The sequence below is a fragment of the Somniosus microcephalus genome, unplaced genomic scaffold, assembly GCF_052327205.1.
Source record: "Somniosus microcephalus isolate GS21.2 unplaced genomic scaffold, FLI_Smic_1.0 unresolved_chr1, whole genome shotgun sequence".
In the NCBI taxonomy this organism is placed as follows: Eukaryota; Metazoa; Chordata; class Chondrichthyes; order Squaliformes; family Somniosidae; genus Somniosus; species Somniosus microcephalus.
In genome coordinates, this window is record NW_028225179.1 from 92,766,342 (window position 1) to 92,783,614 (window position 17,273).

Sequence of the window (17,273 nt, forward strand, 5' to 3'; positions counted from 1 at the left end):
GGCAAATGGCAGCGCCTCGCGGCTTTCTGCACGTCTCTCTCTTATTATTATTCTTTTTTTTTCTCAACGCTGTCCTCTGCGCGTCTCTTTTCCTTTCCCTTTTTAACGCTGCCCGGTTCCTGAGCACCGGCTGTGCCCTGTGCGCTCCACTCTCTCTCTCTCTTCCCGTCAACGCTGCTCGGCCCTCTTACAGTGCCGCTCGGTCGAGCTCCAGCCCGCCGCAGTCTGGGAAGGGTCAGCGCACTACCTGCTACCAGCCCGATTTGCAGGAACACCTTGACTGGAGAACCAAGCCCAGTTCTTGACAGCCTCCTCCGCGATTCTCCGATCTCCGATGGATCATTGGGCCAGTTGCTCTGGCTTCGACTTCCAAGATGCTGCTCTTCAGGGTTGAATCCCCGTGAGGTGATGCAGAACTGCAGGTGAGCTCGAACCTGCTCATCGCCACTGTTATGTCCACGTATTAATAACACACGGACTACAGGAGAACGGTATAACAGGTGTTTACTGAACGTAGAGTATACTGGAACTAATTGTACAAATTACTGCTCTGTGTTATATTCAGGTGTGGTCACTGCTGGCACTGCAGTATACAGGGACTGTAAAAGATAGTTCCTCCCTTAAAGGTACATACATTACAGAAGAGATTGTGGGATGAGGGGGAAGTGGGATGTGAGAAGGAGGATAATGTATGAGGATACTGGCACCTTGTACTCTTTCAGCCCTGCCGCTGACCACGGGCTCAGCCATGCCCCTCCCAATAATGGCCAGCACCATCTCCTCCATGGGGGTGAGGTGATGGAGACGAGCCTGTCCCCCACCAGTTAGCTTCTGCTGCCACCTGCTTTCCTGCAGGAGAAAGGGAAGTGTATCAGTGAGTGTGGTACAATGTGTTTGGGTGATGAGCATGTCATGGTTGAATAGCTGACAGTATATGTGAGCTGTGGGTGTGAGGCTTGCAGCATTGGTAAGTGTGTGAGGTTGAGATGGAGCATGTGAGGTATGATTTGTGATTGATAGAGATTGTTGGTAAGTGAGTGATGGGGGTCTGGTGAATGTGTGAGGCTCGTGGAGCAGTTTGTGGGATATGGCATTTCAAAATGAATTCACCGACCTTCACTCCTGTGAGGTCATTAAACTTCTTCCTGCACTGCGTCCACAAGACCTGGGGCTATCTGCTCCCACTGCACTTTGCTCTTTTGCCTGGAGGGCCTTCGAACTGCCTGTGGAAAGAGGACCTCTCTCCTTCTACTGACCTCCTGCACCAAGTCCTCCAGTGCTGCATCACTCGACCTTGGTGCACACTCTCTCCCCTGTTGTGCCATCATTAATAGTTCGTTTCCACTGTCGTCCCCAGCCAGTTCAATGATCTGCTGCAGGCAGAATCCACACCCCCTTTTAAGAGGTGCAGACTGCCTTTAAGTAGTGCAGCCTATCTTTAATTGGTGCTAGCCTCGCACGAATTTGGCCCCCCCGCTGAGCGTTCAGCCAATCAGCAGCACGTTCAGCACTGGGCTGAACACCACAATCATGGAAATGAGCAGCAGCACGAAGTTCACCTGCTGCCTGCAGTCCTCCGAGTAGGAGCGGGTTGCTCGTGCACCGCGATCCCTGCGCCCGTTTCCGGGGAAAACAAATTTGTAGGGCAGAGAGTGGGTCATTGCCACAGGGATAGATTAATCACACTCACCGTGTCCCCAATACCCCACGGGGAGAGAGAGAGACACTGAGAGAGGGTCATTGCCCCACGGATAGATTAATCACACTCACCGTGTCCCCAATACCCCACGGGGAGAGAGAGAGACACTGAGAGAGGGTCATTGCCGCGGGGATAGATTAATAACACTCACCGTGTCCCCAATACCCCACGGGGAGAGAGAGAGACACTGAGAGATGGTCCTTGCCCCAGGGATAGATTACTAACACTCACCGTGTCCCCAATACCCCACGGGGAGAGTGAGAGATACTGAGAGAGGGTCATTGCCCCGGGGATAGATTAATAACACTCACCGTGTCCCCCATGCCCCACAGGGGGAGAGAGAGACACTGAGAGAGTGTCATTGCCCCGGGGATAGATTAGTAACACTCACCGTGTCCCCAATACCCCACGGTGAGAGAGAGACACTGAGAGAGGGTCATTGCCCTGGGGATAGATTAATAACACTCACCGTGTCCCCAATACCACACAGGGAGAGAGAGAGACACTGAGAGAGGGTCATTGACCTGGGGATAGATTAACGACACTCACCTTGACCCCAATACCCCATGGGGAGAGAGAGAGACACTGAGAGAGGGTCATTGCCCCGGGGAAAGATTAATAACACTCACCGTGTCCCCAATACACCACGGGGAGAGAGAGAGACACTGAGAGAGGGTCATTGCCCCGGGGATAGATTAATAACACTCACCGTGTCCCCAATACCCCACGGGGAGAGCGAGAGAGACACTGAAAGAGATTCATTGCCCCGGGGATAGATTAGTAACAATCACCATGTCCAATACACCACGGGGAGTGAGAGAGACACTGAGAGAGGGTCATTGCCCCGGGAATCGATAAATAACATCACCATGTCCCCCATACCCCACAGGGGGAGAGAGAGACACTGAGAGTGGGTCATTGCCCCGGGGATAGATTAATAACACTCACCGTGTCCCCAATACCCCACGGGGAGAGAGAGAGAGACACTGAGAGAGGGTCATTGCCCCGGGGATAGATTAATAACACTCACCATGTCCGCAATACCCCACGGGGAGAGAGAGACATAGAGAGAGGGTCATTGCCCCGGGGATAGATTAATAACACTCACCGTGTCCCCATTACCCCACGGGGAGAGAGAGAGACACTGAGAGAGGGTCATTGCCCCGGGGATAGATTAATAACACTCACCGTGTCCCCCAGTACCCCACGGGGAGAGGGAGAGACACTGAGAGAGGGTCATTGCCCCGGTGATTGATTAATAACACCGTGTCCCCAATACCCCACGGGGAGAGAGAGAGACACTGAGAGAGGGTCATTGCCCCAGGGATAGATTAATAACACCGTGTCCCCAATACCCCACGGGGAGAGAGAGAGACACTGAGAGAGGGTCATTGCCCCGGGGATAGATTAATAACACCGTGTCCCCAATTCCCCACGGGGAGAGAGAAAGACACTGAGAGAGGGTCATTGCCCCGGGGATAGATTAATAACGCTCACCGTGTCCCCAATACCCCACGGGGAGAGAGAGAGAGACACTGAGAGAGGGTCATTGCCCCGGGGATAGATTAATAACACTCACCGTGTACCTCAATATCCCATGGTGGGAGAGACAATGAGAGTGGATCATTGCCCCGGGGATAGATAAATAATACTCACCGTTTCCTCCAAAGCCTCTGTCACCTTAGGATCGGAGGGGCAAAGGTCTCCACCAATCACGGTGAACTGCACCATTCCACCGACGCATTTCTCATCGAAATCTGCAATAACGAGAAAAGATTTGTGATAGAATCAACAACAACTTGTATTTATCCAGCACCTTTAAGGTAGTAAAATGTCCCGAGGCTCTTCATAGCAGAGATTATCAAACAACATTTGACCCCGAGCCACGTAAGGAGGTATCAGGACAAGTGACCAAACCTTGGTCAAAGAGGTAGGTTTTAAGGAGCGTCTTAAAGGAGGAGAGAGAGGTGGAGAAGTTTAGGGAGGCAATTCCAGAGCTTAGGGCCTAGACAGCTGAAGGCACAGCCACCAATGGTGAAGTGAATAAAACTGGAGATACGCAAGAGGCCAGAATTTGAGGAAGCCAGAGATTGCGAAGGCTTGTCAGGCTGCAGTAGGTTATAGAGATAGGGAGGGAGCGAGGGCCATGGAGGCATTTCTTCTCCCCTCAGTCCTAAATGGCCGACCCCTTATCCTGAGACTATATCCCCTCGTTCTAGACTGTCCAGCCAGAGGAAACAACCTCTCAGCATCTGCCCTGTCAAGCTCTCTAAGAATTGTATATGTTTCAATGAGATCACCCCTCATTCTTCTAAACTCCAGAGAATATAGGCCATTCCACTCACTCTCTTCTCATAGGCCAACCCTCTCACCCCAGGAATCAATCTAGTGAACCTTTGTTGCTCCCCGTCTAAGGCAAGTATTTCCTCCCTGAGGTGAGGTGACCAAAACTATACTCAGTACTCCAGGTTTGGTCTCACCAAAACCCTATATAATTGCAGCAAGACTTCCTTACTCTTATACTCCAACCCCCTTGCAATAAAGGCTAACATGCCATTTGCCTTCCTAATTGCTTGCTGTACTATCATGTTAACTTTGTGATTCATGGAATCATAGAAATTACAGCACAGACGGAGGCCACTCGGCCCATCGGTTTGTGCCAGGCGAAAAAGAGCTATCCCGCTTAATCCCACTTTCCAGCTCTTGGTCCGTAGGCTTGGAGGTTCCAGCACTTCAAGAGCATAATCAAGTACTTTTTAAATGTGATGAGGGTTTCTACATTCACCAGCTTTTCAAGCAGTGAGTTCCAGATCCCCACCACTCTCTGGGGAGTTCTCAACTCCTCTCTAATCCTCCTACCAATTACTTTAAATCTATGTCCCCTAGTTATTGACCTCCCTGCGAAGGGAAATCCGTCCTTCCTATCCACTCAATTTAGGCCCCTTATATTTATATACACCTTCATTAAGTCTCTGCTCAGCCTCCTCTGTTCCAAAGAAAACAACCCCAGCCTATCCAATCTTTCCTAAAATTCTCCAGTCCTGGTAACCTCCTCGTAAATCTCCTCTATCCTCTCTAGTGCAATCACATCTTTCCTGTAATGTGGTGACCAAAACTGTACCTAGTACTCCAGCTATGGCCTAACTAGTGTTTTATACAGTTCAAGCATAACCTCCCTGGGCTTATATTCTAAGCCTTGGCTAATAAAGGAAAGTATCCCGTATGCCTTGTTAACCACCTTATCTACTTGTCCTGCTCCCTTCAGGGATCTGTGGACATGCACTCCAAGGTCCCTGTGTTCCTCTACACTTCTCGGTATCCTACCATTTATTGTGTAATCCCTTGCCGTGTTAGCCCTCCCCAAATGCATTACCTCACACTTCTCCAGATTGAATTCCATTTGCCACTTTTCTGCCCAGTCCATTGATATTTTCCTGCAGTCTACAGCTTTTTTCCCTCACTATCACCCACATGGCCAATTTTTGCATCATCTGCAAACTTCTTAATCATACCCCCTACATTGAAGTCTAAAACATTGACATATATCACAAAAAGCAAGGGACCGAGTACTGAGCCCTGCAGAACTCTACTGGAAACAGCCTTCCAGTCCAGATTCATGTACAAGGACACCCAAGTCTCTCTGCATGCCAACATTCACTAATTCTTCAGCTTTTAAAAAAAAATTCTGCTTTTCCACTCTTTCTACCAAAGTGGATTATTTCACATTTCCCCACATTATACTCCATCTGTCACCTTCTTGGCCAGTCATTTAACCTGGCTATATCCCATTGCAGCATCCTCACAACTTAATTTCCCACCTCAGTTTGTATCGTTAGGAAACTTGGATACATTACACTTGGTCCTTTCATCTAAGTCATTGATACAGATTGTAAATAGCTGATCATCCTTGTAAATCTTTTTTGCACCTTCGATATCCTTTTGTAATATGGAGACCAGAACTGCACACAATGCTCTCAAGTGTGACCTAACCAAGGTATATGGAGACCAGAACTGTACACAGTACTCCAAGTGTGGCCTAACCAAGGTATTTGGAGACCAGAACTGTACACAGTGCTCCAAGTGGGGTCTAACCAAGGTATATGGAGACCGGAACTGTGCACAGTACTCCAAGTGTGGTCTAACCAAGGCTCTACATAAGTTTAACATAACGTGTCTGCTTTTCAAATTTATTCCTCTAGAAATGAATGGCAGTGCTGGGTTTACTTTTTTATGGCCTTATTAACCTGTGTCTCTAATTTTAGTGATTTGTGAATCTGTACCTCTAGATCTCTTTGCTCCTCTACCCCATTTAGCCTCTTATTTTCCCAGGAGTAAGTGTCCTTATTCCCCCGAGGGAGACGGGCTCGATGCGATGGTTGGGGGGGGAGGGGCTTTGTGTCACTCTACTCCCAGCACACACCAGCACCCCTGTATGGATTTGGAGGGCGGAGCACTGTTCTCCTGCTTGCCAGACCTGCCCAGAGTGGAGCTCCGAAGAGAATGAGAGACACGGAGGCCCTGACAGGATGATTAGTTTTACTCTTCTTCAACACACCTTTGGGGGGCGAGGCAAGTTTTCTGAGACCGAGTCCTGACACTTCCTGAAACAAAGGGAAAAGAGAGGATTGTTACAAAGTGTCTTTTGAGAATCCATGTCCCTGCCACACTGGGTGAACATTGACCAGTCAGTGAGCAGTACACAGAGCAGGAAAGGCCCAGGCTCCATCCCTGGCCTGTGCTGAGTGAGCTGATCTCACCCAGCGTGTTACAGAGCCCCACACATAGATACATAGATACATAGAAGATAGGAGCAGGAGTAGTCCATTCGGCCCTTCGCACCTGCTCTGCCATTCAATGAGATCATGGCTGATCATCCAAATTCAGTATCTAGTCCCTGCCTTCTCACCATATCCCTTGATCCCTTTAGCCTTAAGAAATATATCCAACTCTTTCTTGAATATACTTAATGAACTGGCCTCCACTGCCCTCTGTGGCAGAGAATTCCACAGGTTCACCACTCTCTGGGTGAAGAAATTCCTTCTCATTTCAGTCCTAAATGGCTTACCCCTTATCCTTAGACGATGACCCCTGGTTCGGGACTCCCCAGCCATCAGAAACATCCTTCCGGTATCTAGTCTGTCCAGGCCTGACAGAATTTTATAGGCCCAGGCCCAGGCTCCATCCCTGGCCTGTGCTGAGTGAGCTGATCTCACCCAGTGTGGTACTGAGCCCCCCCACCACACAGCAGGAAAGGCCCAGGCTCCATCCATGGCCTGTGCTGAGTGAGCTGATCTCACCCAGTGTGGTACAGAGCCCCGCCCCACACACAGAGCAGGAAAGGCCCAGGTTCCATCCCCGGCCTGTGCTGAGTGAGCTGATCTCACCCAGTGTGGTACTGAGCCCCTCACACACAGCAGGAAAGGCCCAGGCTCCATCCCCGGCATGTGCTGAGTGAGCTGAGCACACCCAGTGTGTTACAGAGCAGGAAAGGCCCAGGCTCCATCCCCGGCATGTGCTGAGTCAGCTGATCTCACCCAGTGTGTTACAGAGCAGGAAAGGCCCAGGCTCCATCCCCGGTCTGTGCTGAGTGAGCTGATCTCACCCGGTGTGTTACAGAGCCCCACACACAGAGCAGGAAAGGCCCAGGCTCCATCCCCGGCCTGTGCTGAGTGAGCTGATCTCACCCAGTGTGTTACAGAGCCCCGCCCCACAAACAGAGCAGGAAGCGAAGGTTCCTGCTCCTAATGATTGTGCAGTGACTCCTGTTGGAAGCAATGTGTTTAATATATAGGTGTGTGTGTTTCTCTCTCTCTCTCTCTGTACGTCACCCTCCTAACTCTCTGCCTAAGTGGAAACGGTTCCACAGTGAGGGGTTAGTGCCAGAAACACTGGGGGAGGGGAGAAGGCATAGTAGACTGTGGACCCATTACCACAAACTTGTGTCTCCCTCACAGAGGCTGGGCACAGAGAAAGACAGAGATCGAGGCATGAGGAAGCAGAGGTGAAGAGGAGGTCCTAAAGAGAGTTTGGAAGGTAGGGGGAGGCCGGGTGGGTGGTCTGATGGCGTGCTGGCTCCAGAGGGAGAGACGGAGGGGTGAGACGGTGCAGGGGGATCAGACACAAACTGCAACAGAGCTCATCGGGGCTTCTAGAGAAACATTTAAGGAGGAAGAACGTTAAAGGGACAGCGAGAGAGCAGGGCAATGTAGGAACACAGGAACAGGAGGAGGCCATTCAGCTCCCTCGGGCCTGTTACACAGGAACAGGAGGAGGCCATTCAGTCCCCTTGGGTCTGTTACACAGGAACAACAGGCCATTCAGCCCCCTCGGGCCTGTTACACAGGAACAGGAGGAGGCCATTCAGTCCCCTCGGGCCTGTTACACAGGAACAGGAGGAGGCCATTCAGCCCCCTCGGGCCTGTTACACAGGAACATGAGGAGGCCATTAGGTCCCCTCGGGCCTGTTACACAGGAACAGGAGGAGGCCATTCAGTCCCCTCGGGCCTGTTACACAGGAACAACAGGCCATTCAGTCCCCTCGGGCCTGTTACACAGGAACAACAGGGCATTCAGCCCCCTCGGGCCTGTTACACAGGAACAGGAGGAGGCCATTCAGCCCCCTCGGGCCTGTTACACAGGAACAGGAGGAGGCCATTCAGCCCCCTCGGGCCTGTTACACAGGAACAGGAGGAGGCCATTCGGTCCCCTCGGGCCTATTACACAGGAACAGGAGGAGGCCATTCAGCCCCCTCGGGTCTGTTACACAGGAACAGGAGGAGGCCATTCAGCCCCCTCGGGCCTGTTACACAGGAACAGGAGGAGGCCATTCAGTCCCCTCGGGCCTGTTACACAGGAACAACAGGCCATTCAGTCCCCTCGGGCCTGTTACACAGGAACAACAGGGCATTCAGCCCCCTCGGGCCTGTTACACAGGAACAGGAGGAGGCCATTCAGCCCCCTCGGGCCTGTTACACAGGAACAGGAGGAGGCCATTCAGCCCCCTCGGGCCTGTTACACAGGAACAGGAGGAGGCCATTCGGTCCCCTCGGGCCTATTACACAGGAACAGGAGGAGGCCATTCAGCCCCCTCGGGCCTGTTACACAGGAACAGGAGGAGGCCATTCGGTCCCCTCGGGCCTGTTACGCAGGAACAGGAGGAGGCCATTCACCCCTCTCGGGCCTGTTACACAGGAACAACAGGCCATTCAGCCATTCCGCCATTCATCTAGATCATGGCTGATCTGTACTCAACGCCATTTATCCGCCTTGGTCCTGTAATCCTTAATACCCTTGTCTAACCAAAATCTCTCAATCTCAGTTTTGAAATTTTCAGTTGACCCCCCCCAGCCTCAACAGCTGTTAGGAGGAGAGAGTTCCAGATTTCCACTACCCTCTGTGTGAAGAAGTGCTTCCTGACATCACCACTGAACAGCTTGGCTCTATTTTCAGGTGATGCCTCCTTGTTCTGGACTCCCCCCACCAGAGGAAATAGCCTGGGCTCGACATTAGTCTCAGTCGGTGGCACAAAGCGGGCAGAGTCGGATCGGCCGCCCATTATACGCAGCACCTGATATTTCATTCAATTCAATCGACTGCAATGGAGCGAAATTTCAGGGGCTGTGTATAACGGGCGGCCAATCGGCTACCACCCCAGATACATTCCTACCCCTTTCTCCCCAGCTACCCTATCAGATCCGTTAATCACCTTAACACATCGAATAGATCACCCCTTAATCTCCTATACTCGAGGGAAACAAGCCCAGTCTATGCAACCTGCCCTCAGAATTTAACCCTTCTGACCTTATCGAACAGAAACAGCAGACTCAACCCACTCATCCGAGATGGTAACTCCACTCACCCGAGCAGGTAACTCCTCTCACCCGAGCGGGTAACTCCTCTCACCTGAGCAGGTAACTCCACTCACCCGAGCGGGTAACTCCACTCACCAGAGCGGGCAACTCCACTCACCCGAGCGGGTAACTCCACTCACCCGAGCGGGCAACTCCTCTCACCCGAGCAGGTAACTCCACTCACCCGAGCGGGCAACTCCACTCACCCGAGCAGGTAACTCCGCCCACCCAAGCGGGTAACTCCACACACCCGAGCAGGTAACTCCTCTCACCCGAGCAGGTAACTCATCTCACCCGAGCGGGTAACTCCACTCACCCGAGCGGGTAACTCCACTCACCCGAGCCGGTAACTCCTCTCACCCGAGCGGGTAACTCCACTCACCCGAGCGGGTAACTCCTCTCACCTGAGCAGGTAACTCCGCTCACCCGAGCGGCTAACTCCTCTCACCCGAGCGGGTAACTCCTCTCACCCGAGCGGGTAACGCCTCTCACCCGAGCGGGTAACTCCGCTCACCCAAGCAGATAACTCCTCTCACCCGGGCAGGTAACTCCTCTCACCCGAGCGGGTAACTCCTCTCACCCGAGCTGGAAACTCATCTCACCCGAGCAGGTAACTCCATTCACCCGAGCAGGTAACTCCACTCACCCGAGCAGGTAACTCCTCTCACCCGAGCAGGTAACTCCTCTCATCCGAGCTGGTAACTCCACTCACCCGAGCAGGTAACTCCACTCACCCGAGCAGGTAACTCCACTCACCCGAGCAGGTAACTCCACTCACCCGAGAGGGTAACTCCTCTCACCCGAGCAGGTAACTCCTCTCACCCGAGCGGGTAACTCCTCTCACCCGAGCAGGTAACTCCTCTCATCCGAGCAGGTAACTCCACTCACCCGAGCGGGTAACTCCACTCACCCGAGCGGGTAACTCCACTCACCCGAGCGGGTAACTCCACTCACCCGAGCGGGTAACTCCACTCACCCGAGCGAGTAACTCCACTCACCCGAGCGAGTAACTCCTCTCACCCGAGCGGGTAACTCCTCCCATCCGAGCGGGTAACTCCTCTCACCTGAGCAGGTAACTCCACTCACCAGAGCAGGTAACTCCACTCACCCGAGCGGGTAACTCCACTCACCCAAGCAGGTAACACCTCTCACCCGAGCGGGTAACTCCTCTCACCCGAGCAGGTAACTCCTCTCACCCGAGCAGGTAACTCCACTCACCCGAGCGGGTAACTCCTCTCACCCGAGCAGGTAACTCCTCTCACCCGAGCAGGTAACTCCACTCACCCGAGCGGGTAACTCCACTCACCCGAGCGGGTAACTCCGCTCACCCGAGTGGGTAACTCCTCTCACCCGAGCAGGTAACTCCGCTCACCCGAGCGGGTAACTCCACTCACCCGAGCAGGTAACTCCACTCACCCGAGCAGGTAACTCCACTCACCCGAGCGACTAACTCCCCTCACCCGAGCGGGTAACTCCTCTCACCCGAGCGGGTAACTCCACACACCCGAGCCGGTAACTCCACTCACCCGAGCGGGTAACTCCTCTCACCCGAGCAGGTAACTCCTCTCACCCGAGCAGGTAACTCCGCTCAACCGAGCAGGTAACTCCTCTCACCCGAGCAGGTAACTCCTCTCACCCGAGCAGGTAACTCCTCTCACCCGAGCGGGTAACTCCACTCACCCGAGCTGGTAACTCCACTCACCCGAGCGGGTAACTCCGCCCACCTGAGCGGGTAACTCCACACACCCGAGCAGGTAACTCCTCTCACCCGAGCAGGTAACTCCTCTCACCCGAGCGGGTAACTCCACTCACCCGAGCGGGTAACTCCACTCACCCGAGCCGGTAACTCCTCTCACCCGAGCGGGTAACTCCACTCACCCGAGCGGGTAAATCCTCTCACCCGAGCAGGTAACTCCGCTCACCCGAGCGGCTAACTCCTCTCACCCGAGCGGGTAACTCCTCTCACCCGAGCTGGAAGCTCCTCTCACCCGAGCAGGTAACTCCATTCACCCGAGCAGGTAACTCCACTCACCCGAGCAGGTAACTCCTCTCACCCGAGCAGGTAACTCCTCTCATCCGAGCTGGTAACTCCACTCACCCGAGCAGGTAACTCCACTCACCCGAGCAGGTAACTCCACTCACCCGAGAGGGTAACTCCTCTCACCCGAGCAGGTAACTCCTCTCACCCGAGCGGGTAACTCCTCTCACCCGAGCAGGTAACTCCTCTCATCCGAGCAGGTAACTCCCCTCACCCGAGCGGGTAACTCCACTCACCCGAGCGGGTAACTCCACTCACCCGAGCGGGTAACTCCACTCACCCGAGCGATTAACTCCACTCACCCGAGCGAGTAACTCCTCTCACCCGAGCGGGTAACTCCTCCCATCCGAGCGGGTAACTCCTCTCACCCGAGCAGGTAACTCCACTCACCAGAGCAGGAAACTCCACTCACCCGAGCGGGTAACTCCACTCACCCGAGCAGGTAACACCTCTCACCCGAGCGGGTAACTCCTCTCACCCGAGCAGGTAACTCCTCTCACCCGAGCAGGTAACTCCACTCACCCGAGCGGGTAACTCCTCTCACCCGAGCAGGTAACTCCTCTCACCCGAGCAGGTAACTCCACTCACCCGAGCGGATAACTCCTCTCACCCGAGCAGGTAACTCCTCTTACCCGAGCAGGTAACTCCTCTCACCTGAGTGGGTAAATCCACTCACCCGAGCAGGTAACTCCGCTCACCCGAGCGGGTAACTCCTCTCACCCGAGCAGGTAACTCCGCTCACCCGAGCGGGTAACTCCACTCACCCGAGCAGGTAACTCCACTCACCCGAGCAGGTAACTCCACTCACCCGAGCGACTAACTCCTCTCACCCGAGCGGGTAACTCCTCTCACCCGAGCGGGTAACTCCACACACCCGAGCCGGTACCCCACTCACCCGAGCGGGTAACTCCTCTCACCCGAGCATGTAACTCCTCTCACCCGAGCAGGTAACTCCGCTCACCCGAGCAGATAACTCCTCTCACCCGAGCAGGTAACTCCTCTCACCCGAGCAGGTAACTCCTCTCACCCGAGCGGGTAACTTCTCTCACCCGAGCAGGTAACTCCACTCATCCGAGCCGGTAACTCCTCTCACCCGAGCGGGTAACTCCACTCACCCGAGCAGGTTACTCCTCTCATCCGAGCCGGTAACTCCTCTCACCCGAGCAGGTAACTCCACTCACCCAAGCAGGTAACTCCTCTCACCCGAGCGGGTAACTCCTCTCACCCGAGCGGATAACTCCTCTCGCCCGAGCCGGTAACTCCTCTCGCCCGAGCATGTAACTCATCTCACCCGAGCAGGAAACTCCACTCACCCGAGCGGGTAACTACACTCACCCGAGCAGGTAACTCCTCTCACCCGAGCAGGTAACTCCACTCACCCGAGCAGGTAACTCCTCTCACCCGAGCGGGTAACTCCACTCACCCGAGCGGGTAACTCATTTCACCCGAGCGGGTAACCCCTTTCACCCGAGCAAGTAACCCCTTTCACCAAAGCAAGTAACTCCACCCACCCGAGTGGGTGACTCCGCCCTCCCGAGCAGATAACTCCTCTCACCCGAGCGGGTAACTCCTCTCACCTGAGCGGGTAACTCCACTCACCCGAGCGGGTAACTCCTCTCACCCGAGCGGATAACTCCTCTCACCCGAGCAGGTAACTCCTCTCACCCGAGCAGGTAACTCCTCTCACCCGAGCGGGTAACTCCTCTCACCCGAGCAGGTAACTCCTCTCACCTGAGTGGGGAACTCCACTCACCCGAGCGGGTAACTCCTCTCACCCGAGCGGATAACTCCACTCACCCGAGCGGGTAACTCCACTCACCCGAGCGGATAACTGCTCTCACCCGAGCGGGTAACTGCTCTCTCCCGAGCGGGTAGCTCCGCTCACCCGAGCAGGTAACTCCTCTCACCCGAGCGGGTAACTCCACCCACCTGAGCGTGTAAGTCCACCCACCCGAGCGGATAGCTGCTCTCACTCGAGCGGGTAACTCCGCTCACCCCAGTGGGTAACTCCGCTCACCCGAGCGGGTAACCCCTCACACCCGAGCAAGCAACTGCACCCACCCGAGCGGGTGACTCCGCCCACCCAAGGGGATAACTCCGCTCACCCGAGTGGGTAATCCGCTCACCGAGCGGGTAACTCCGCTCACCTGAGCAGGTAACTCCAGCGTCCCAACTGTGTGTGCAGTTATTCACACCCCACGGACTCTGAGAGCACTGATCGAGGGCAGGCTCTGTCCCATTACACCTCACATCACTCAGCCAAATGTCCCCAGTCCCCTCTCCATAGTAGGCATCCCCTGTTGCTGACAGGGCCGCCCCACAGTTCAACAGTCTGCAGAACACACTCGCTGCCTTTTCATTCCAGCCATCGTCACAGACGATCCCCCAGATGGCGTTATGAAAGACCTCAACTCTCCCAGAGCACATGTTGGTCCCATTCACCAGCCGTACAGGCACAGGACCTGGAATAGAGATGGGAAGGAGTTGAAACTAATCCGAGTTTGATCAGAATTCTCTAGACCTCGCTGTTGCTACAGGTCAGTGAGCAGGGTAGTGGGGTCGGTGAGGTGGGCAGGGGTTGGGGAGTGGGGTCAGTGAGGGGGAGAGTGGCGGCAGTGAGGGAGGGAGTGGGGTCAGTGAGAGGGACGGTGGGGGGGGAGTAGGTTCAGTGAGGGGGATGGTGGATGTGAGTGGGGTCAGTGAGGGGGGAGTGGGGGCGGTGGGGGGGAGTGGGGTCAGTGAGGGGTCGTGGGGGGAGTGGGATCAGTGAAGGGGAGTGAGGTGTCGGAGTGGGGTCAGTGAGGTGTGGAGTGGGGTCGGTGAGGGTGGAGAGGGGTTAGTGAGGTGTCGGTGAGGGAGTCAGTGAGGGGTCGGTGGGGGGAAGAGGGGTCAGGGAGGGAGGGAGTGAGGGAGGGAGTGGGGTCAGTGAGGGGTCGGAGTGGGGTCAGTGAGGGGGGGAGTGGGGTCAGTGATGGGTCGGTGGGGGGGAAGAGGGGTCAGTGAGGGGGGGAGTGAGGGAGGGAGTGGGGTCAGTGAGTGGTCGGAGTGGGGTCAGTGAGGGGGGGAGTGGGGTCAGTAAGGGGTCGGTGGGGGGGAAGAGGGGTCAGTGAGGGGGGAGTGAGGGAGGGAGTGGGGTCAGTGAGGGGTTGGAGTAGGGTCAGTGAGGGTTCGGAGAGGGTTTGTTGTGGGGTCAGTGAGGGGGGTCATTGAAGGGGGAGTGGGGTCAGTGAGGGGTGGAGTGGGGTAGTGGGGTCGTTGAGGGGGTCAGTGAGGGCGGGAGTGGGATTGGTGATGGGGCAGTGAGGGGGGAGTGGGGACAGTGAGGGGCGGAGTGGGGTCGGTGATGGGGCAGTGAGGCTGGGGGGTAGTGGGGTCAGTGAGGGGGTCATTGAGGGGGGAGTGGGGTCAGTGAGGGGGTGTGGAGGGGAGTGGAGACAGTGAGGGGGGAGTGGGGTCAGTGAGGGGCGGAGTGGGGTCAGTGAGGGGGTTGGGGGGGAGTAGGGTCAGTGAGGGTGGTGGGGGGGAGTTGGGTCAGTGGGGGGAGTGGGATCAGTGAGGGGCAGAGTGGGGTCATTCAGGGGGGCGGTGAGGGGGGAGTGGGGTCAGTGAGTGTGTCAGTGAGGGGGGAGTTGGGTCGGTGAGGGGGCGGTGAGGCAGGGGAGTGGGGTCAGTGAGGGGGTCAGTGAGGGGCGGAGTGGGGTCGGTGATGGGGCGGTGAGGGGGTCATTGAGGGGGGAGTGAGGTCAGTGAGGGGGCGGTGGGGGGGAGTGGGGTCAGTGACCGGGGGTGGGGGTGTGTGGGGTCAGTGAGGGGTTGGAGTGGGGTCAGTGAGCGGGCGGTGAGGGGGGAGTGGATTCAGTGAGGGGTGGTGGGGGTTGAGTGTGGTCAGTGAAAGGGGGTGAGGGGGGAGTAGGGTCAGTGAGGGGCGGAGTGGGGTCAGCAAGGGGGGGTGAGGGGGGAAGTGGGTTCAGTGAGGGGCGGTGAGGGGGGAGTGGGTCAGTGAGGGGGCGGTGAGAGGGGTTGGGGTCAGTGAGTATCTCCAAGCCCCGACAGTTGCTGTTACTGAACAGACTGGAATCTCAGCCACTCTCCCAGTATCAGCACTTTCAGAAACCATCCCCACACTGAGCCCTCCAAGAGTTCACTTCCATATGGACAGTTTCTGTTCACATTGTGGGGTCCAGGGAGGTTCTGGGTGTCACATACCAACAACTGAATCACCTTACAACAAAAAGGGGAGAGAAAGCCATTCATTATCCATTGGTTTCAGGTAACTAGGAACAGTTACATAGAATGTACAGCACAGAAACAGGCCATTCACCCGACAGGTCCATGTCGGTGTTTAAGCTCCAGACGAGTCACCTCCCCCCCCCTCTACAGCTCACCCCGTCACCAGAGCCTTCTGTTCCGTTTAAAGCATGTGAGGAGTGAGCAGGAGAGTGGGATTAGACTGGGTGGGATATTAATGGGTGTGAGGAGTGAGCAGGAGAGTGGGATTAGACTGGGTGGGATATTAAAGGGTGTGAGGAGTGAGCAGGAGAGTGGGATTAGACTGGGTGGGATATTAAACGATATGGGGAGGGAGCAGAAGTCCACAGTCCCACACATTCATAGGGAATCTTCTGAAGTTTGAAAAGACTTACCTGAGCCAGTAACTCCGCCCACCTGAGCAGGTAACTCCACTCACCCGAGCAGGTAACTCCAGCGTCCTTGCTGCGTGTGCAGTTATTTACCACCCATGAGTTAGCAGAGCACTGAACAAGGGCAGGCTCTGTTCCGTCACACCTCACATCATCGAACCAGATGTCCCCAGTCCCCTCTCCATAATAGGCGTCTCCTGTTGCTGACAGGGCCATCCCACAGTTCAACAGTCTGCAGACCACATTCGCGGCATTTACATCCCAGCCATCATCACAGATGGTCCCCCAGACAGAGTTATGATAGACCTCAACTCTCCCGGAGCACATGTTGTTACCGTTCACCAGCCGTACGAGCATCGGACCTGGAATAGAGACGGGAACACGGTTAAGCTAGTGTACACAATGGTGGGAGGCATCGACTGGGCCGAGACGTCAGTCATCTCTTAACACCCGCACGCGGCTCTCGCCCGAACCCCGCGCGTGGCTCTCGCCTGACCCCCGCGCGCGGCTCTCGCCCGATCACCGCCCGGGGTTCTCACCCGACCCCCGCGCGCATCGCTCGGCCGACCCCCTCGTGATATAGTTCGATACCAGATATCGACCCATGCCCCGTATTCACCTACACCATTGTGGGTGGGCAATGATCAAAGGCTTGACGGGAAGTGGGTGGGTCTGTCCTATTTTCCCGGTCATGTGCCAACATGGCATTTCCACATGGAGACACAAAGTCTGAGCTGCGTTATTAAATTTCAATCCGCCATGTGTCTGCTCATTTCACCAGCCTGTCTATCCTCCTGAGGTCTGTCACTATCCTCATTGTTTACTACATTTCTGTTTTTCGTGTCAGCTGCAAACTTTGAAATTATGCCCAGTATACCCACGTCCAGGTCATTAATATATATCAAGAAGAGCAATGATCCTAATACCGACCCTTGGGGAACAACACTGCACAATTCTTTCAGTCTAAAAAGAAACCATTCACCACTACTCTCTGTTTTCTGTCCCTTAGCCAATTGTATATCCACGCTGCCACTGCCCCTTAAATC

At 55.2% G+C, this 17,273-nt stretch overlaps 1 pseudogene; it reads right to left on the reverse strand.

Moving 5' to 3' along the window:
• Window positions 1-3,322: 3,322 nt before the first annotated feature.
• LOC147095598 (scavenger receptor cysteine-rich domain-containing protein DMBT1-like) overlaps window positions 3,323-17,273 on the reverse strand; it is a 1,107,260-nt pseudogene continuing 1,093,309 nt past the window's right edge.